The 12,625-nt window shown below is 38.5% G+C and overlaps 1 protein-coding gene, 1 long non-coding RNA gene and 1 pseudogene across 3 annotated transcripts in view; 2 read left to right on the top strand and 1 right to left on the bottom strand.

Moving 5' to 3' along the window:
* Positions 1 to 12,625, bottom strand: part of LOC308189794 (tRNA selenocysteine 1-associated protein 1-like) — a 216,967-nt gene that overhangs the window by 130,655 nt on the left and 73,687 nt on the right. The gene's annotated exons all lie outside the window — the stretch shown is intronic.
* LOC308189796 lies at positions 10 to 10,258 on the top strand. The gene is made up of 3 exons (XR_013946612.1): positions 10 to 1,879; positions 2,977 to 7,604; positions 8,856 to 10,258. It is a non-coding gene; the product is annotated as an uncharacterized lncRNA (long non-coding RNA).
* Positions 10,596 to 12,588, top strand: LOC308189461 (nuclear pore complex protein Nup153-like; annotated as a pseudogene). Its single transcript has 2 exons — positions 10,596 to 10,604; positions 11,221 to 12,588. The product of its transcript is annotated as a nuclear pore complex protein Nup153-like (transcript).

The raw sequence follows: 12,625 nt of genomic DNA, 5'->3' as shown, positions 1-12,625 counted from the left end.
TAGTCATCTTTTTTTGATGACTATAGTTAGGGGTATCCTTGGGCTTATTAAATTGCAAAACCCTTAAATGACCACTTGAAGATCAGGTGACTGAAGGAAATAACAAGATGTGCAAACTTTTCATCTTCTGTTCTAATGAGCAAAGGGACAGTGTCTCAAGAAGTTTCTGTGCTAATTCCTTGATTGGATGGATGTATAATTAAGTTTACAATCACTTCAGAGTTTACAAACATCTCAGATTTCCTGGACCATCTTTTCACCATCTGCCAAATTACAAGGGCATGGAGAAGTGAAGTATATCATAAATATTATCCAAATAACTAAAACCAAATCTGGTGTGAATTCTCAGTTATATTATAGCAATACACCTGTGATAAGGCATTAAGAAAGATCTGCCAGATTTGCAAGAGAGAGCCTGAAATTGTCAGCCACTAAATGAATGTTGCACGCAGCTGTCAGTGGGTGAAAGGAGATAGATTGTCTATTCATAATACTAGAATTCATAATGGTGGCGGGAGAAGGGTAGCCCGTGATGAGAAGCAATTATTTGCTGAGGAGACGATCGTGTGTTTTCCTGCTAAAGTGAACATGCGGTTGACGGAACACTTGTGCACTCGGGCTAAACTTCTGCAGTGGGTAGCAGTGATGTGGTATTTTTCTTATTTCAAGGAACTGTACCAGGCAGAATAGCTCTTGGTGTATTAAATGCCTAACTGGGGGAATTAATATTTTTCTTTTTTACCTTTAAAACCAGCAATGAACCATCGTTCACTCAAAGTAGATTTGTGAACTTACATAAAACATGTCTTATTCAAGGTTTCAAACTGAATGTAATATTTTTTAGAAAGATGCATTTTTGTATACTTTAGAGAGAGTGTGAATCCTATTACTAAGAGCTGGGAGATACTGTGAAATTAAAGCTGCAGCGTAAACAAAAATTTCCTGTTGGTATTGATTTGAACAATAGCATGCTTCCTAAGACTGTATTTTCTGATCCTTAAGACCGCAGGCGGAGCCATCGGTAAATCTTGTAGCCTTTAGGGTTTGTTTTCTGTCTGACAGTTCAGTTAAGTCAGTTTTGCAGAACACGCAGTGGTCTGTGTTAAAAATTAACTCTGGTCTGTGAAAATGCTTTGAAAAGGGAAGTCAAACCCACTACTTGAAGTGCATCTAATGCACATGTAAAGCATTGGATCATATTTTAATGAATGAGATTATTGTAAGATTGACAAGTTGTTTTTTTTGAGTGTGTTCTATTGTTTGTGTAACTTTGAAGAGGGAAAATGTAGGGAATGTGAAGCCCAGAAGCCTGTATAATTAGTTGCTTAACACTTCGAATGTTAAATTAATGAATTAAGCTACTAAAAAAAAAAAATCACAGTGTGGGCAGAGGAAAAGATAGGAGCATATTCTAGGAACATGGGTTATTTTAATTATGGTAGCATGAATTATTTTGTCTATGAAGCTAACTGCCAAATTTTGAAATGGAATTCAGTCAGACTTTGGCTACTTATATATAGCTTTATGGATTTCGTTACTGGTTTTCTGGTGATTTCCCTCAAGACAAGTTGAACGGTCTTTAGAATTTTCAAATTGTATTCACTGAGTGCCAAGACCGATGGGGGGAGGTTTATAGTTCTGTAATTTGTTTTCATCAATAAATATTGGAATTAATTTGGGTGGACGTAAGGATAAATTGATTGCTGTTTCCCTTTCAAAGCTGGAATCCCAGAATGCATTCCAGCCTCCACCTGTTAAGAGACTTGTGACACCAACGGTAAACCGTCAACCGATGCGTTATACGCGGTATTCTGAACCATCACCGACTTCAACTACTCAGTCCAGCAAAATTTGCCAGAGAGTAGACACAAAGTTCCAAGTGAGTACATTTTTGAGTCCTTATGTGCCTGTTTTTTTTTTCCAGTCTTGGAATGTTTCTCAAACCAATTGTTATCCTATCTTTGCAAAAAGTACTGATAGCGTGTTTGAGGCGAGCTTTAAGGCAGTGGGAACCATTGTGAAATAGATTGAGCTTTTATGGATTTAATTCTGTTTTTGGAACACTCAGTGTCTTGTGGTTGTTTTCACGATGTCATGATGTGCTATTGAGTCATCCTGTTCTCAGTGAAAGAATATTAAAAGACAGAAATGTTTTCCTTTTATATTCTCATGTACACAAAGCTGTCACTGATGAGACATGCTCGTGTTCTGTGTAAACTATTCCAGGTGAGCTATGTGCTCCAAGTGAGAGTTCTGACAATGTGCTGAGTTATCGTTTTTGATTGCTTTGGAGTAGATGGAGTCTGATAAATTTTCCATAAAATTAAATGGGCATCTCTTTCTGCAAAAACATCTGTGTTTCCAGTATCAGTCTGAGTGTACAAATGACCACGTGTTAAGTGTATGGGCTTTTTAGGCTGGAAATCAAAGTGGACAGTAATGCTGGTTGCTTATTGCTTTTAACTCTTTCAATCTCTGTATTGTTTAGCCAGCACAATCTCCATTTGGTAAAGTTCTAAAATGAATGTAGCAGCAACTGCTTAGTTTTTAGGGGGGTAGAGGTTTTTTTTTGTTTGTTTGTTGATAAATGATAGAAAACAGAAAAGTATGTCCCTTTTACGGGGCTGGTAAACACAAGTTTTGATGAAAACTCTCCCCCCTACACACACAATTTTTGTCATTTTGTTTAAAATAATTACTTTCTTTGTTAGAGGATTTGACAAATTTGATTTAGCATTCTATCAGTTTGTCCTCAATGCTGAGTGAAGCAGTGATGCTTACTTTAGCCCCAAAATTTAACTGAACTGTACCCACAATGCTGAATTAGGGAACAACGTTAAGTAGGTGAGGTGTATTCAGTGCTATAAAATTAAATATAAATAAATAAAAACCACAAAAAAACACATTAAGTGGTTGTTGGTACTTTGTGTATTCTGTACATATTCAGCTAACTCTTGAACTAAACATAACTTGCAGGGGATGAGAGAGAAGACTTTGCCTGCAGAACAGCGAGCAGAACCATCTGAAAGGTATGACATCTATTAATTTAAAACTTACTTGAAGGAAGAAAGAAATCTCCTTTTTCAGTACAGTCTGCACCTGAAAGGTGGTGACAGTTCTCAGTAAAAGGAATGGGAAATCCAATGAAAATTTTGTATTTTGAGGGAGCTGCAAAGTCTGGATTGTGTTTGAAGATCAATATAACTTTGAGAAAATTGTTGTTTTTATGAAAGGAAGGAAGATGAGCAAGAATAAAACTACTGATACACCACTTTTTATCCCAAGTTTATCTTCTGAGTAGGATACGAAGATGGGAAACGAGGCACGTTATAATGCTGTATCCACAGAAAGGATCTTTGCTATTGGAGGCCTAATTTTTTCCTTCTACAGGAAATATGGCTCATTTTGTAGTTTAACTAAATCTGTAGTGTTACAAATTTTGCTTTGACAGATATTTCATGGTTTATAACTCAGTTTACTTATAACAAAATAATTTGTCCCTCCTAATGTTCCCTAGGGGAAAAGCTATTAGTTTTAGCTATTTAATTGCTTGCAGTTTGAAAGCTCTGTCCTAATGGGATGATTCTTTCTGAAGTATTCTTTAGAAGGTGAAGTAGGGGAAGTGAGTTACAGTTCAGGAGGATGTTTATTGATGTGTTTTTTTTCTTTATTTTTTAAGCAAAAACATGGAGGAAGATTTATGATTTATTATTCTTTTTTTTAATACTCCTTTCATGATGAAGTTAATTGTCTGCTTTGAGTTCACATGAAGACCATGTGTTCTTTAGAATCATTTGAGGCCAAATGCTAACTCATCTCTAAAATAAAAAAAATCCAGCAGAATTAATTGAATTTCTTCTTGAGGAGACTGCTTTGTGTTATACTGCTTTCTTGGTTTAGGTCAAATGAGTTATCCTCCAGATAATATTGATGGCTTTTCCTTCTGGGCAAATGGTGTTTTGGGTAATAATGCTTGAGTTAAGAGACTTTGCACTCGGTTTTTAGGGGGTCGCTCTTTTCAAAGAACAGTAGCAGGGAATTTTGTTGACTCTATGCTCATCTGCCAAGCAATTCTTATGTGACCATGGGCATTCTTTGGCTTGCAGAAAGAACTCAACACTTTGTTTTGGCATCTAAAAGTTGGACTTCACAACAACCACCTTTTTAGGGGTGAAAGCGACTGGCTTTAAGGTTCTGGTACAGGTGCAATCAGGTGCTGGGTTTTAATTATGTTTTTTTCAAACTGTTCTAAATTGTCTTTGCTAGAACTCCTTTCTACTTCTCCATTTAGGAAGGAGATACAGAAAACTCATACTGCTTTTGATTTCGTTCACAAAGTTTATTGCAGTGCCCTACCTTTTGTTTGTAGAGTAGGTAGTGGTGGTAGTGTTTTTTGTGACGCTGGTCTCTGTTGGGTGCCATGTTCTGGAGCAGGAGCACCACACTGATCTGCTGGCAAGAGTCCCTTTGGACAGTTGAGTTGGAATACTCAGTAAATCTCTGGCCCACCAATGCTATATATCTATGTGTGTGTGTGTGTATATATATATTTTATATCCTGAGTCCAATTGCAGATTAGACTTGCTTGAAGGCTGACAACTGTCTTTGCCCCCTTGAAGCTCACAGGTGTTAACAGAAAGAGGAATATGGGCTATTACGGGCAAGCGATAGTTGTCTGAATGAAGATCTATTTTGATGTAAGACTTTTTTCAGAATTCTAATGGATTGACAGTTTGGATTAGAGAAAAGTCTGAGCATATGCCTTAGGGATCTGTCTTCCTCTATGCAGTTACAGTGCTAAGCAGGCTGTTGTCAAGTATTTGACAAGTTTAGACCAGTTCTCCTCCTCAGTATTGTGGGAGTTTGACCTGGTGTCTTCCAGTGCGATCTAATGCACTTTTGTACTGACTGACTGATTGGCTGCAAGATAAGCTTTGATGTCACAGTTTTTCCAGGCATACTTCATTTTCTTGCCATAGTACTTTTGTTAGAGTTATTCCCTATTCCACTTCTGGTTTGGGTTATTTTTTCCCCATTTGCTCTTGGATTAGGGTATCTTTCTGGTTTTGAGCTAGGCTTTTTTAAGTACCAGAAAAATGCCTTTGTATGCCTTACAAAAGGGATCTGTATTCATGTCTGAAAAGACTTCTGGAATGTTGGCATACCCAAACACCTCTGCTGTTCCTGCTGATGGCCACATGAAAGCAAGAGCTGCTTCTGAAGCTTAGGCCATATTACCTTGCCACACAAGTCTAAGGCGTCCCTATTCTATCAGAGCTGTTGGCAGTGTTTCCCATGTGTATGTGTGCATATGTGCACTCTTTCTGTATTTTTGTGAGCTGTTCTTTTATATCCCTGCAAAAGATACACGTGCATCGCATAATCAGAGAACCAGTCCTATTTAAAGGAAGCACTGGAAAATAACAATCTAAATCAGCTCTTCTATTTCAGGTCTTCTGGCTTAGTCATTGTTCCCATGTGAACGGTGCACTTATGTATGTCCTTTTCATTGCTGCTGTTAATAAAGTTTTTCCTATTTAGAACATCAAGTATTTACCAGCGTTTAGCAACTTGTGAGACAGCTTTAGTTTTTTTCTGATCAGCAGGTTTCAATTCTAGGACTAATAACAGCTCTAATATCTTGAAAAAACAATTTGGCTGGTAATTTTTTTTTCTCTTGTTTCCCCCAACTTCTGTACTGTCGTGTGCTAGCAATGTGACCAGCTACAAATTCAGTACTGCTGCGTCCAATGGTCTGTCTTCAGGAGTGAGTAGCGGAGGCGGCAAAATGAGAAGGGAAAGAGGAATACACTATTTATCAAGAGCTGTACAAGAACAGGTAAGTGACTCTTAAATTAATTGCTGTCACTGAGCTTACTGAAGTAACTAGCTAAGTGTGTCAGTTTTATTGCATCATAGTAAATTATAACAATACCGCTTTATTTTTGCATTGTTTTTGTTTTCTTGTGGGTTTCAGAGCAGGCTCCAATTGATTTCCTGTGTTTGAATACCTGAACTTTGCTTATGTAATTTTGAAATTTTTAATTCTGTTACCTTGGAGATTCTTCAAACTATAACATTTCTCGTTAGCAATTGAATGAATGAGTCCTAAGAAGAGAAGTAATGTTTTGGTGAAGGTTTGTATAGTTTTTCTACAGGAATGATACTTGAAACGAGTGCCAAGTATAAAAAGAAAAAAAAAGCTTAATTTTTGGTTTCATATTTAAGTCATACAGAAAGATACAGGCCAAGAGTGTGAAAAAGAGTAGTAGAAGACAGCATTCTGCATGTCTGCTAACGATGACTCAGTTTTTGATACTCACCAAACTCATTGTGAGAGAGTTTTTTTCTCATTTTAATAGGAAAAATCTATTCCATAAAACTATGACCATGAATATTCAGATTATTTTTTCTTTTATTGGATGTTATATAAGCTGCCTGTAAGTTAATTTAAGTATTTACGTTAACATTAAGTATTTAATTAATATTAAGTTAATATTAAGTATTTAAGTTAATTTAAGTTTCAAATCATTAAATGGGACTTCCGGATGATGCAATATAAAGAAATCATAAACACTGTTGTTTATTCCTGTAACACAAATAAAATAATGGTCCAAATATCAAAAGTTCCATAAACTTTTCAAATCAAAACTGTGAAACAGATGTAAGCTACAGGATGCACTGAATATCAGTAGTTAGAAACTTTGGCAGCTATCCTGCCTAATTTTGCAAGAGGAACACTTCCTCACTTGTCTTGAGAGTGTACTCTTAATTGAAGCCATGCGAGGGTAGTTAGAAAGGATGATGCTTCTCCAGAGCTTTGATGACTAAAGTATAGAAAAGAAAGAAAAAAAATGTGATCTGTGCCTCTCTGTTCTGCACAGGTTTTGAGTTAACTTTCAGTGTTCTTGCTGTACAGTTGTTGAATAGAGTATAATGTGGAAGCAGGCCTGCCATAAATTAAAATGACGTGGTAGACAGAGGTGGGGAGATCGGGATTTCTTCTGGAAACTTGCTTTCTCTTAATTTGTATGGATTTTTGTTCTATTTAATTTTGTTAATAAATTGGGTGCGATGGGGTGAGAAAGTAGTATGTCTTGTATAAGAAAAATTAAAATTTGCAACTTTAGGAAGTGGAGGAACCAGTGCTACCGAAAATACCCCTACCCATCAGTGCTGCATCGCTGCCTCAGTTCAATTCTAGTTTCGTTGGTAGTAGCGCTGTCTCAGCGTCACCGAGCGCTGTTTCAACAGCAGCAATGAGCACGGCAACTCCAGCAGCTGCGACAGGCATGGCAAATCCGTCAGAGGTGGAGGGCATGACAGATCCATCAGAGGTGGAGGGCATGACAGATCCATCAGAGGTGGAGGACTTGACAGATCTATCAGAGGAGGAGGTGGAGGACATGATATATACAACGGCGACGTCAGGCATAACGTGCTCAACAGTGCCCTCAGGCTTGACATATCCAATAATGGCGGCGGGCATGCCATATCTACTGAAGACAAAGGACAAGGCAAAGTCAACAGTGGCAACGACAAGCGTGGCAAATTCAACGGAGGCGGCAGGCATGGCAGATGCAGCAGCGACGGCGGCGGGCAAGGTAAATCTTTATGCTATAAATAATGTTTACAATGAGTATACTGCTTTATTGCGAGTTGACTTTTTCTGTGGTGCTCATGAAACTACCAAATATTAGTTTCTACGCAGCTGAATGAATTGGGGTTGTATGCCAGTTTGGGGAAAAGGCATAAATGTTTTGATTCTGCTTCTCTCAGTCTTAGAGCCTGCCAACTCCCATTTAACGTGATTGTATAACTGCTTCAAATGCTGTGGAAGTCTGCGGGGGAAGGGGGGTGTGGACTTTATGCCAAGTTATTTATAGTGGTTTTGGCAGGGGTAGAGTTAATTTTCTTCGTAGTAGATGATGCTAGATGATGCTGTGTTGCAGATTTGTGAGCAAAACAGTGTTGGTAAGGCACTGGTTGTTTTAGCTGTTGCTGAGCAGTGCTTACACAGTGACAAGTCCTTTTCTGTGTCTCACGCTGCCCTGCCAGCGAGGAGGTCGGGGATGCACAAGAGGCTGGGAGGGCACTCAGCCAGGACAGCGGAGCCCAGAGGACCGAAGGCATATTCCACACCATTTAGCATCGTGCTCAGCAATAAATGCTGGGGGAAAGAAGGGGAAGGAGTGGGGAGTATGTACAGGGTTATGGCATTTGTCTTTCCAGGTAGCCATTACATGCGATGAGTCATTAATGCTACCTCAAATTTAACAACTTTACTTCTTTACTTCCAGTTCTTTTCCCTGTTCCATTTGGAGGGAGTGAGCGAGTGGCTGTGTGGTGCTTAGTTGCCTGCAATGGTTAAACCACAACTTTATTTAAGTTATTAAATTAGAGGTAACGTGGTCATATAAGCCTCACATAGAATGAGCCTAGGGTGCAATAATTGGCATATTATTGCAATAAAATAAACATTAATCTGTTCCAAAGTACTTGAAATATTTTTTGTACGGTTTGAAGTAGATAGCTGCTTTAACATGTTGAGGTGTTTGCTGAAGTTCTTGGAGTATCATTGGGCTGAGTTTGCCGTTCTTCAGCTTCCTGGCTTGCTTTTCCGTGCATTTAGACCTAAGTAGCATCTCCAGCTTTTCCTCTCAGTTTCTGGAATTTGGTTTTGAAGATATTGTCCTATACCCACTTGGAAACTTCCCTGTGTTTTATTATTACTTTTATCTGCAAAATAACTCAAACATCAGGTTTTTCGACGTCACTGCGGGACTTCTGTTGGGTAGTGAATTCAGGTAGTTGTTGCTCTTAAATATAAACCTTTAATTCTTTTGAAAATACAGATACAACCAACAAGTACTGTTAGCAGTCCTGAGTTCGCGTTTTCATCTCCAGTTGTGAAATCTACTGAGGCAGAAGTGCTACCTACGTCTTCTGTAAGTAAAATAATAAAGGAGCTTGACTTTTTTTCTTAGGCATTTAGTAGGCTGTTGCAGAACACTAAAGCAGAATCTGCCTTGATGGAGAAAAGTATGTAGGCTTCTGGCTTATAATTTGTCATTCAGCATGCGTGCTACAAATGTGAAGAGCAGCTTTCAGATTTGGTTTTGTGTGTGCATTCGATTGAAGTTCCTGTGGCTTGAGAATCTGAAAAACCTCTCTTGTTCATAGCAGATTGGGTTTACATTTAGTGTTCCCGTTGTAAAATCGGCAGAACTTTCTGGACCCAGTGGTACTCCAGTGACGCCCTTTCTTACCCTAGGTAACTGAAACTTTAGCACTTCAGATCTGAAGTGCTGATTTTCCTTTTTTTCTTTATTAAATCTTCAATCTGTCCTGTCTGCGCATGCTAGCAATTCCAGGCAGTGTTGGACTTCTGCAGTATTTTTCCAGTGACAGATCTGCTTTTATAATTTTTGTTTTGTTTTGTTGCTTTTTGTTTTGCTTGTAATCATAAAGCATTGCAAAGTAAGTAGAATTTGTGAAGATTCTTATGTGAGAAGCATGAAAGCTGGAAATTCTTGTTTCTAACAAAAGGGAGTATAATCTGCTCTAACTAGGTCACATTGTGAAAGCTGTTTTTGTTTTCTTTTGTTTCAAAAGACACCACCACCTCAACCAACATCAACACACAGAAAGAGGAGGTCAAAGATTTTGCTGGTGGTCCCTTCACCACTGCCCTCGTATTAAAGGAAGGAAGCGTCTTAGACGTTCTAAAAAATCCTGGTGAGATAATGAACTCCTTTTAAAAAGATGCTGCAAAAAATACGCTAGCATTTTTTATTAAAAAAAAAACAACACACGACTTATGGTTAATAGAGTATCTGCTATAAATGTGAATGTAGGAGAACATTACATTAAGCGCTGCGTTTGTTAGGGTGCATCTGCCCCCTTCTATTCTAAGTGGTGTTTGTTGCTGGAAGTAAAACTGCAAGATGAAAAGCAGATGGGTTGCATCTCCTTTACGTGTTAGGATGTAATTGTAAATGAGGTACTAAGAGAATTAGCCAGATAATCGGTGTTTCATTTTAAGTAAATACAATTTGTGGAATTGAAAAGGAAATGTTTGTAAAACTCAACACTCCTGTCCCACCTTCAGCCCAGGTGAAGAAAGAATAGGAAAGAGCTTCAGTTCCAAATACATGGCGAAAGCTGCGAATCTTTGGGCCTTAGCTTACAATGGCTCCTGTGGATTAAAATTTAAACTGCAAACAGAAGTGGAGTGTTTTACGTTAAAAACCCTTTTCTGAATTTGGTTTTTAAGAAATTGCAATTGTTTTCAACAGTTTCATAAAGTGTGTCTGTGGAAAAGATATCTTTTAAGAAAAAGGGCTTTATTGAGCTTGATCTTTTCCCAAAAGTCTTCTTCTAACTTACATACTTGTTAAGAAGGCAGCACATTTCTCTACTGGAAAGAGCTAAGTGAGAGAAAATACATTGTGCATTTTGTTTAAGGAAAGACCTCTGAGTGAAGTGACATTCACTTTCTTTATCGGTTTAAAAGAAGCAGAATCTAAATCCACATTGTTCAAAGACTTCAGTTTTGACTAAAAAAAAACCAACAAACAAACGACAAAACAACTATGTTCAAGGTAGATTTACAAGCAACTTGAGCTGCTGTTTAAGATGCATTTCCTTTAGTCTTTCTGTATTAGTAGCTTGTCTTTTCTGTTAAAATTGCCACCTTTTAAATAAGGAGTTGTCCTGTGTCCGATGCATTTTGAAAAAGATGATAGAAAATTAGACAGTTGTTCAATTGTCTTGAGTTTTTATTATTTAATTAATATTCAGCATCTGTGGGAAAATACCGTACGGATTGCTGCTCCGAGTACAAACTTCTGTACAGTTACTGGAGTAGATTTGAGTCATCTGCTACGGAAGGAGGAGCTTTAGAAATTTGATTCGATTGGGCATCGCGTCTTAATCAAATTGTATTATTTCCATTCCACGTTGGACTGTCAGATTTCAGTCAGCTACTGTCTGTTTGTACTTGTATCGACCAGTGAAAATGTTGATTTAAAGCTTGCTTGGAAACAAAGAGTTAAATGAAGCTTTAACGAAATGTTCTGTTGTGACCCAGTGCAGCAGATGAAATTTCATCCGTTTCGATAAGATTTCTGGGGACTTCCTGTTGCGCTCGGTCTGAATGTCTAGTTGTAACCATTGGCACCTGAGTTGAAATTTTTGCCCTCTAGTAAAGTCACTTAGTTACACGTAGTGAGGTGCTGCGCTAACAGGAAGACTTTTTTTTCTTGCTTCCTAGACTTTGGATTGTTGAAAACACGCTCTTCTACGTCTGCACAACCTACGACAAGCACAGTGGTTTATACTAGGCCTGCAATAACAACTTTTTCTGCAGGTAAAGAGACTTCTAAACAAGCATCGTACTGGCAATCTGATACATGTGACCCTTTTCTGCAAAACAAAGACATAAAGGACAAATGTGTAACTTGTCAAGCTACTAAAGCCTCAACAGTTGAGAGTATGAAACAGACAGTAAGTTCAAGTCAATGCGACACCTCAAAGCCAGCAGCGCCCCCAGCAGGGATGCTGGGCTTTGGAGACAAATTCAAAACAGTACCTGGAACGTGGGATTGTGATACATGTCTTGTCCAAAACAAACCGGAAGCTACAAAATGTATAGCATGTGAGACACCAAAACCTGGAACGGGAGTAATGCCTGCTCTGACATGACCAGTGGTCACAGACAGCTCGGTGACAGTGACATCCTCCTCGAGCAGCACTGACACAGCAGCCACTCTGGGCTTTGGAGACAAATTTAAGAAGGCGAAAGGCTCTTGGGACTGTGGAATATGCCTTGTACCAAATAAGACGGAAGATAACAAATGTGTAGCCTGTCAGTCTGAGAAACCAGGTATGGTCCTTTTTTTCCTGTTGTTTCCATCCTAGCCTCTGTGAATCTTGTACAGAATAAAAGTACGTTGCATATATGGAATATTTTAAGCAACACGATTCCCAGGTACGGTTGATGGGTTAGCGGCTGTCTGCAGGATTGGTTTACAGGCACTTCAGAGGTCTCAGCCCAGGTTCCAGCCTGTCGCATAAATTGAACTGATTGTGAAATGTATTAGTACGGAGCTGGATCAATGCAGATACCCCCGGCTTTGCAGCTGGTGAGGGAAGATGGCTGAAGTGGGTGACTTAATTTAAAGACAACATAGTGATTTTTCACTGGCGAAAATGAGAACTCCATAGAAAGAGTTAAAAATGACTGCGTTTTTCTCTTTCAAAAAATAAGTAAAAAAAATTACAGAATGTGGCCAAAATGCCTCTACTCACCGTTTGTATGTAATTGAGGGGAGATGTGAAGCCAGATTTCAAGACAGTGTAGTCTTAACTAGTCTTAAGCTAAAGCAGAGAGATGCCTATGAAGGTCAGTGGTAGGCTTCAAGAAAGCGAGTGACCCGCTGGGTAACTTCTTCAGGGCAGTACTGGGTTGTTTCCCATTGTGTGTGACCGTAATTGATTTTGAGCGTGGTTGTATTGTTTTTAAAATACGATTCTAATTTTAACTTTGACTCTAAATGTCATTTAACATGCCATTACATCGAAAAACACCTCTGCAAATATATCGTGGAAGAAACAAATTAAG

Source organism: Anser brachyrhynchus, assembly GCF_964034855.1.
Source record: "Anser brachyrhynchus genome assembly, chromosome: 2".
NCBI lineage: Eukaryota > Metazoa > Chordata > Aves > Anseriformes > Anatidae > Anser > Anser brachyrhynchus.
The sequence above is the reverse complement of the archived record's forward strand: the minus strand, read 5'-3'. Positions and strand labels throughout refer to the sequence as shown.